The sequence below is a fragment of the Astatotilapia calliptera genome, chromosome 23, assembly GCF_900246225.1.
Source record: "Astatotilapia calliptera chromosome 23, fAstCal1.2, whole genome shotgun sequence".
Lineage (NCBI taxonomy): Eukaryota > Metazoa > Chordata > Actinopteri > Cichliformes > Cichlidae > Astatotilapia > Astatotilapia calliptera.
The window spans coordinates 25917218-25926992 of record NC_039323.1 but is presented as its reverse complement, the minus strand read 5'-3'; positions in this window follow the sequence as shown (position 1 = coordinate 25926992).

The window sequence follows — 9775 nt, the reverse complement described above, 5'->3', positions numbered from 1 at the left end:
GGAGGAGCCGGCGGGTCCCTCACGGGACGTCCCGCCGGCCCCGGAAGTGTCCCCCATGGGTGATTTCCCACTGGAGCAGTCTCGTGACGGCACCCTACGCTCAGCCTTTGACCAAGTGATGGCTATTGATGGTCACGTGGTGCGCCCTGAGGCCGCGCAGACCTACCCGCGTTTCGTCTTATTAAACGACCGGTTATATCGAGTGAGTCGTGACACTCAGACCGAGGAAACACACACCCAGTTGTTGGTGCCGCAGGGCCGCCGGGAAACGCTTTTCCAGGCGGCCCACTATAACCCCATGGCAGGGCATATGGGCTACGAGAAAACTCTGGAGCGAATAACGGCCCGATTTTATTGGCCGGGCATCCGAGCGGATGTGCGCCGCTGGTGCGCGTCCTGCCCGGACTGCCAACTTGTTAACCAGCCGGCCATACCGAAGGCGCCGCTGCGCCCTCTCCCCCTCATTGAGGTCCCGTTTGAGCGCATCGGCATGGACCTCATCGGGCCGTTTCACCGGAGTGCACGCGGCTACCGCTTTGTGTTAGTCCTGGTGGATTACGCAACGCGGTACCCGGAAGCAGTTCCGCTGCGCACCATCTCTGCAAAGAGTGTGGCGCAGGCACTGTTTCAGGTCATCTCCCGAGTCGGAATCCCGAAAGAGATACTGACTGACCAGGGCACGTCGTTTATGTCTCGTACACTGCGGGAACTGTACGAATTACTGGGCATTAAATCTATTCGGACCAGCGTCTACCACCCTCAGACTGACGGGCTGGTGGAGCGGCTGAATAAGACTTTGAAGTCCATGATTCGTAAGTTCATTAACGAGGATGAACGCAATTGGGATCACTGGCTAGACCCTCTGTTATTCGCAGTGCGGGAGGTGCCCCAGGCCTCCACGGGATTTTCTCCCTTTGAACTGCTGTTCGGCAGGAGGCCACGTGGGGTGCTCGACCTGATTAAAGAAAGCTGGGAGGACGGTCCGAGCCCCGCCAAAAACGAGATTCAGTACGTGTTGGACCTGAGAGCAAAACTCCACACTTTGGGGAGGTTGTCACGGGAGAATTTGCTCCAGGCTCAGCAGCGTCAGCAACGCCTGTATGACAGAGGGGCTAGACTCAGGCAATTCTCACCGGGAGATAAAGTGCTTGTGTTACTCCCTACTTCCAGCTCGAAGTTGCTCGCCAAGTGGCAAGGACCCTTTGTGGTCACACGGCGAGTCGGGGACGTGGACTATGAGGTCGCTCGGTCGGACAGGGGAGGAGCCACGCAGATTTATCACCTCAATCTCCTCAAACAGTGGAGAGAGGCTGAAACCGCTTCTCTGGTGAGCCTGGTGAAGGAGAGAGATGAGTTGGGGCCTGAGGTGCCAAATTCTATCATTCCCGCCTCCCTCCCTTGTGATGACCATCTCACACAGGCCCAGAGAGCGGATGTTGTCGCGTTGCAACAGCGTTTTGCGGACGTGTTCTCCCCCCTGCCCGGCCGGACGTCCCTCATCGAGCACCGTTTCGTGACGCAGCCTGGCGTGACGGTGCGTTCACGGCCCTACAGGCTCCCGGAGCACAAGCGAAAAATCGTGCAGAGGGAATTGGCGGAAATGCTGAGGATGGGAGTAATAGAAGAGTCGCACAGCGCCTGGTGTAGCCCCATCGTTCTGGTGGCGAAGAAGGATGGGTCTATACGGTTCTGTGTCGACTATCGCAGGGTGAACGAAGTGTCACGCTTTGATGCCTACCCCATGCCTCGGGTCGACGAGCTCCTGGACCGGTTAGGCACGGCCCGCTTTTTCACGACACTGGACTTAACCAAGGGCTATTGGCAGATTCCCTTGTCTGCCGAGGCCAGGGAGAAAACGGCCTTCTCCACTCCGTACGGTTTGTACCAGTTCGTGACACTTCCGTTCGGCCTGTTCGGGGCCCCGGCCACTTTCCAGCGTCTCATGGACCGGGTACTGCGTCCGCACGCAGCGTATGCTGCCGCCTACCTGGATGACGTGATCATCCACAGCGACACCTGGGCGGAGCATGTGCTGCGGGTGGCCGCGGTCCTGGAGTCCCTGAGGGGGGCGGGGCTCACGGCCAATCCGAAGAAGTGCGCGGTTGGACGGAGGGAGGTGCAGTATCTGGGGTACCACCTGGGGGGCGGGCAGGTGCGTCCACAGGTGGAGAAGACGGCGGCTATCGCATCCTGCCCGCGCCCCAGGACGAAAAAGGAGGTGAGACGGTTCTTGGGGTTGGCGGGTTACTATCGTCGCTTTGTGCCGGGGTTTGCGCAGCTAACCAGCCCCCTGACCGATCTCACTCGAAAGGGTGCCCCGGATCTGGTCCAGTGGACGGGGCCGTGCCAGGCGGCGTTTGTGCAGGTGAAAAAGGCTCTCTGTGGGGAGCCGCTGCTTCACACTCCTAACTTTTCCCTCCCTTTTGTTCTGCAGACTGACGCCTCGGACAGAGGGCTGGGAGCCGTTTTGTCCCAGCAGGTGAGGGGGGCTGACCGCCCTGTCCTGTACATCAGCCGGAAGCTAGCGGAGCGCGAGCGCCGGTACAGCACCGTGGAGAAGGAGTGCCTGGCCATCCGGTGGGCGGTCGGCTCCCTGCGCTATTACCTCCTGGGACGCTCATTCACCCTCTGTTCGGACCACGCCCCGCTGCAGTGGCTCCACCGCATGAAGGATGCCAACGCCCGGATCACCCGGTGGTATCTGGCGTTGCAGCCCTTTAAGTTCAAGGTGATCCATAGGCCGGGGGCGCAGATGGCGGTGGCCGATTTCCTCTCTCGCTCGCGGGGGGGAGTTGGCTCGGCCGGACGGCTCCCCGGCCTCGAACGGGCGGTGGGGGTGTGTGGCGGAGGCGTGGCCCCGGGCGCAGCTGCAGGGGAGGAGTGCAGCAGAAGGCTCACCAGGGCGGCGCTGCGAGGCCGGTAAGAACAGCTGATGGTGTTTATGTACTGATGATGGTCTCCCTCCGCTGTTTTTATAGTGAGACGGGGAGGGGCGGCCAGGAGGGAGATCAGCTGGGCTCGTGAGCTGTCAGACTGTACGACTGAGTCAGCTGTCAAAACTCAAAACTCAAAAGCTTCAATAAATGTGGAAGTTGGCAGTACATACCTGTGTGTGCGTGTGTCTGTGCCTGGTGTATTCCACAGGGATCTATCAGAATCCCAATCAAAACCATTTTATTTGCGAAGTGCAGTAAACGTGCAGGATTTGTTTTGGTGGCAGCAGACAGACGCTACACTTTAAATACTGTCTCTTTGTGCTTGTTCAAAAATGCTCAGAGCGTTTCTGATAATGGTTTTTACAAGAAATAACTGATTTCTCTATATCTCTGTTCTCTATATCTATATTCCTTAGATCTCCATATTTCTATTTTCTCTGTGATCTGCATCTTTCTGTCTATTCTTTATTTTTCCATCTCTTCTTTCTATATCATTATCTCTATGTGTCTATTCTCTGTATTTATATTCTCCATATCTCTCTATATTCTTTCTATGTAGTTATCACTCCCTTTTCTGTATCTCCTTTAAGGTCTGCCTCAACATAGCTGTTCTCTATTGAAATCAATCTGTTTCCTAATGCTACACTGCGGTGTAATTATCTTAAGCCACCCCTCCTTTCTTTACATTTTGCTAGGATAATGGAAAACAGATGGGCTGGTTTATTGACATGTGCAAATATACGTGTAAATGCAGCATATAAGGCAAAATCCAGAGTTTGTACAATTCTAACAAGCTTGAAATTCAATATTTGTTGTGACCACCTTTATTCTTCAGCACAGTCTGAACTCTCTTAGGCAGCTTTCTTGTCATTTCTTTAAGTCATCTTCAGGAATAGTTCTCCAGGCTTCTTGAAGGACATTCAAAGCTCTTCTTTGGATGTTTCTGCCTTTTGTTCTGTTCTCTGTTCAAGATGACCCAACACTGCTTCAATAATGATGAGGTCCAGGCTCTGGGGAGGCCAATCCATGACTCATAGTGTTCCACTGTGTGTTTTTCTATCCAGGTATGATTTTACTGCATTGGCAGTGTGTTTGTGATCATTGACATGATAAAAAATAATGCTGTTGACAGGATTGACCAGATTGTATTGCATAGCGAATCAAACCTGATGGTACTTTCTGTGTTCATAATTAATTAATTTTGACAAGATCGCCAACACCACAGACCCAAATGTAGCTCAAACCATGACAGAGCCTCCATTGCATTTTACAGATGGCTGTAGCCACACACTGTTGTTCCTTCCTGCTGATCTTTGTACATACTGATGATGATTTGAACCCCAAAATGTCAAATTTGGATTCATCACTCCATCAAACCTACTTCCACTGATTTTCAGTTTAGTGCAATCTGCAGTCTTGTAATTTGGCATACCTCAGCCTTTTCTCCGTGTCAAGAATGGCTTCTTGACAACCATCCTTCCACAGAGACCATTTCTGATGAGGCTTCAGTGAACAACAGATGAATCAGTTGAGGGTTCAGATGGATCTCTTAGGTCCTGTGTCAGGCCTTTGCTGGATTTGTTCCTGTTTCTTAAGGTCGTGACTTTCAGATACAGTTCACCTGCTGTAAATAGTAGTTTTAGTAGATAGTAGTTACTGTAGTTTTTTTTTTCTTCTTTTGTCTTCCACATTTCCAGTTTCCTCAATTTTTTAAGGACACACTGCACACCATGAGAAGTTTTATATGACAAGTTTTCAGCCAATAGCTCTTTGGTAATCACAAAAATTGTATTTTAAATTTGTCAAACTGTGTTATCTTTGACATTTTTCATAGATTTAACTGAAAAATGACTAACTAACAAAATGTCAAATAATTCATAGGTCACTGCTTAACAAACTAGAATTCCTCTGAAAATGGTGAATACAAGAACTGATCCAAAGAAAAACTTTGAAATACCTCGAGGAAGCCTGGAGAACTATTGCTCAAGACCACATTAAAAAAATGACAATGAGGGGTTGGCTCAAGACTTTTGCATAGTACTATACATCTACTCTAAATGTCAGTTACATCCAAGAAAATAATACATACATACATACAGTTATGTACTTGTACACTGAATATGACATATTTAAAAAGCTCACGTTTGACTTTCCTAAATTACAGTTTAACAAAAATTAAATAGTCCCGATCTGCTGGGGTTTCTTTACTCTGTTGCTGGTTAACCTTTGTGTCACGTGAATATGACAAAAGATGTCAACGTGTGTCTGGCTAAAATAAAAGTTTTCATTCAGTTTTCTTTCCCACACGGTTGCTTTTTTCCCCTCTTTTTTGAAGACTGTCCACAGGAGAAAAGGGCACAGGATGTGTTTGTCTTTCTTTTTTTTAAAGTGGCTCAGTCGTGGTCATTTGTAGAAGACTCTGCTCGGGTTTTCAGCTAACAAGAACAGCATGAAAAATCAATACTTTTTTTTAGTGCGAGCATTTGTTTCTGCACCAATCAGCTATGCAGCGATCTTGTTCTCTCTGCGAGCTTTCTTGTCCAACTGAGAGAGATCAGAAATGCTCAGAAAAAGAGCAGTTTTTCCTCCTCTCGCCCTTTTTCTTCCTCACGGCCAATGTAAACTAAATTCATTTTGCATGTTTGAAGAGTCCTCGCAGATCACACGCTCCAGCCTTCGCCTCTCGCTCTTTAATTGTCCGTCAATCTCTGGAGTTGTTGTGGTGCCGGGGCTCTTGCGGTGGCTATCACAGAGCCAAACCCCGTCGAGAGATTTCCAGTTTGATGTTGCAGAGCTGGAAGAGCCACAAACGAGTGCAGAGAGGAGCCAGAAAAGGAGATGTGATCTGGGATACTTCTGTCGTGCATTCAAACCCTCTGAACGCCAACAACAACCGTTATTTTAATTGAAAAGAGGCGAAGCTCGCTTTCGGGGCTAAAGCACAAACTGTATGCTGAGGCTTTAACACTCGAGGGGCTGAGCTGCAGCCACTTGACAGCTGTTTTGAATTGTAGAAGTGCATTTTCAAAAATGTCCCTCCTCTTTTTTTTCTAGACCCACTTTCTGGTCAAACCAGCTTTGTTTGATTTTCTACATGAAGTGGTTATAATTGTATTTACACCAGCTCCCTCCACTGCAGGCATGTTGTTCAAACTCTGTCCATCCTCATAACTTTGTCTAACCTCTGTCTTTCTCCAGAGTGGAGTGAATGCAGGAGTGGAGCAGATTTGAAGTTTCTAGCAGTTTAACTCGACACCTAGATTTCCACCCTGTGGGCAAATCTGAATCATTGTGATGATCGCCCAAAGATAATAAAAAAAATCCCCTCTTACTTAATGTCTAAGAGATGTTATATGCCCTTGACACATGAGCAAAGCGACACCACCCATCACATGAGGTGGAGCTGGTGTATATTACTGTCAGACTTTGTGGTTATATCACAACTGAACATTGAGCAGTTGTTGATTGAAACTCTGCAAGTGCCCCTTAAAGTCTCCATGCTCATAAAGGAGGGTAGGTTTTAAGAACAAATGCTGCTTAATGCTACAATCACACAGGCAGCGGCACGACCACAATTATGGCGGCCGAGTGCAATGAACTTGTGATCCTGACAAGTCCTGCAATGACTTGTGGTCAGTTGACGTCCTCAGAGCAACCCTGGTACATCAACTCAGTCGTAAAATACGATGGAGTCAGCGTGCTGTCAGTTTGTGATTGATCAAATTGGTATTTAAATGTAATTGTCACACACACACACATATATTCTTTGAGTCGCTCTTTTTCATGATTCACACCACTCAGTGCCTAGTTGCCAAGAAGTCGGTGTTTTCTATGCAAACAATGTTCAACAGAAAAAATCTGCTGTCATCAAAGCAGTCACGTGACATCCTCCTTGCAACTGATTCGACTCCCAGGAACTGCTTGCCAACTAGTTGAGGAATAGACGGTTTTCCCTAGTGACCAGAAATAAATGGTAAATGGACTGGTGGGTGGATGCAGCTGACATTTGACATCCAATTAGAGGATGACCTGCACAATCACCTGAGCTACAGCCACCCCAGGGGTTGCAAAGAGGCCCTGGTATGTAGTTGCACATATTATACATAAAGCACGTATTCTCACACATGGTTAGAAAGTAGGGTTAGGGTTAGTCCTAACCCTACCCTCTGGTTTACCCGAGTTCTAGATTGATCAGCAGCCTGGCTCACTGTACTATCATTCATCGATCATTGATCAGTGCTTCAAATGTATCTTATTGGCGAAGAATTCGCGAAGAATTCGTGGCAAAGCCAGGTGTAGCTATGGCCTCGCAATCATTAACAAGGAAAGCCGACCCTAACAGCACTTACGGATTAGGTAGGATTATGATGGAAACCATGTTTATCAAATGTACAATGATTCTGTGTAGTTAGACAACTGTTTTATGGCATGTTTTAAAATTCAGATTTTTTGCATAGCCGGTATAAAGAGGGTGGCTATCACCTCTTCGTTTGAAGAGTGAAACCAGTGCACAAATGTGCAAAAAGCAGGAGGGTGACTCCTCTAGTTGTAGAGAAGCCTGAAAAAAACAGGCTTACTTCTCACTTACTTACTTTCCTAATTAGTTTTTAGGGTAATTTGCTACTTTCTAGTCTAATTTACTACAACATGATAATAATTTTGATAAATTATGGTTTAAAAAAATAAATAAAAAAAAGAATGTTTTAGGTCAAAAGTTGCAAATGTGTGTGATGTGTTTGCAAACCAATATGGTGATAGAGAAAAAACTAAATAGTCTGTAAACCAATGAGAAACGTTACAGTTGCCATTCTTTATATACCGTCTATGATTTTTTAGTTATGTGTATTGTCACTCATATTCAAAATAGCAGTTTTTATAGGAGTGGGGGATTTTCTGTACAGAACTGAACAGTAGTTATGTTACTGGGACATTTGTACTAATGCTACTTCGCGATTACCCTGAATTTCATCTGAATCTCTCATTTCTCCCTGGGGAGTTTCGGCTTCCCATGTCGGACAGAATTCTTTGTAAGGCTATTTTCTGCTTTGATGTCATGAACCAAACTGAGAGGGAAACGCTGAATCATTGTTTTGCTTGGAAAAGTGTCAGATTTGTTTTTGCCAATAATTAAACTATTAACTGTGGGCACGAAACAGCAGTTTCAGCAGCTTCAAGCCAAATGCATCAGCGTCGGGATCGTCCTCCGTCTTGACCTTTGACCTCCATCGTGTCAGTTGTGCGTAACTGCAGATAGCGTTGAAAGTTTCGCCCAAATCTGGGCATTGGCGTCGACTGACAGCGTTTTCTCGGCATCAGCTCCACTCCTTAATGGATGGATATCGGTGTGTCGTGACACTTGCAATTCCCCGACTGAGGCGTCGGTGCCAAAACGAGCTCAGCTTTGGCCCGAATGTGTCTGCTGTCTGGCATCTTTAACCTGATCTGTAGTCACATAAAACCTTTCCTCTCTCTTCCTCTCTCTTTGATGTGTCATCAGCAGTGAAACTCCTCTCGGCGACCCAAAATGAGGCGTATCACCCCCTCACCGTCATCCTCCACGAGGCTGATTCTACAGCTCTCGCGGTGCAGATCTGAGCGGCACAGGTCAGTTTTAGATAACAGACACACCCGAATGCATCACTGTCATGCAACACTCTTTTATTTCTCCCTGAAATTAAACCATAAGAGAACAGCACGCACAAACGACCACAATGAGTATTCCCCTCATATTGTAACAGGTTTGGTTGAGCTGCTTCTGCTACTGATGATGCTGCTGCTGCCGGACTGGGCATAGATTCATCACCGCTGCGTCACGTGACGCTCACAGTACTAAATTAGGCCAATAATCAGGGACGCCTGGCGGCTGAGTTGTTGAATGCACAGCATGTACATGCAACAGTCCCGAGGCGTGTTCTGCAATGGCATCCTTCTCTCTCGCTCCCTTCTTGCCTTATTTCAGCGTGCAGCAAAAACCAGAGACGCACACAGACACGTTGATCCCTGCAAATATATCCCTAGCACATTGTGGGCCTTGTTAATAACCACACGCACACACCGGCGGTGTCAGATGGCCAGTGATGTCGGCCACGGAGAGGGGAGAGCGGGCACGGCTGTAACACAAGCGACCACACCAATCAGGGAGGAGACGGGAGTTGTTTGGTCATTTAAGGTTGGAAACAGGTTGACGTAGATCCTGGAGGGTTTTTTCTTAGTTATTTACACTATTCCAGATTAATTGATGTGATTTACACCAGAGCGAAGGGTGCAATTTGCAGGCAAAAGCGGGGATGGAGTGGGTTGTAGCACACCTGTAATCCTCAGTGTGTGACCCTAATCCCAACCATGTCTGAGACAAATGGCATCTGATTTTTTTTTAGGGGGTGTAAATGTAAAAATAATATAAATAATAATTTGTTTTAGTTCCCTGATTGCAAAGACTGAGAAGAATAATTTTCAAAAGCCCACTCCCCCCAAAAATCACCTTTTTTGTGAGGGTTAGGGTTTGTATTTTATTCAGTTAGTGCAGATTATAATATTATATTTTTATTATATTAGGCACATTAAGACTTTATTTTTTGCTTCCTCCTTGTCCGTTTAGCGTGAGTGCACACCGTTACACTGAGAGACTGGAGAACACCACCCGACACGAAATCAGGAAGCTTCCAGGATGAAGATCTAGCCGTCTTCTAATCGAGAGGTCGGAGCGTCCCCGGGCAAAAATACTGAACCTCAGACTGCTGCTAACAGATCCCTCATCGTGTGTGTGGGGTGTGTGAGCACCGAGTAGAAATTAATATAAGTACAAACACATTTACACTGACAGAGGTATGCAAATTAAT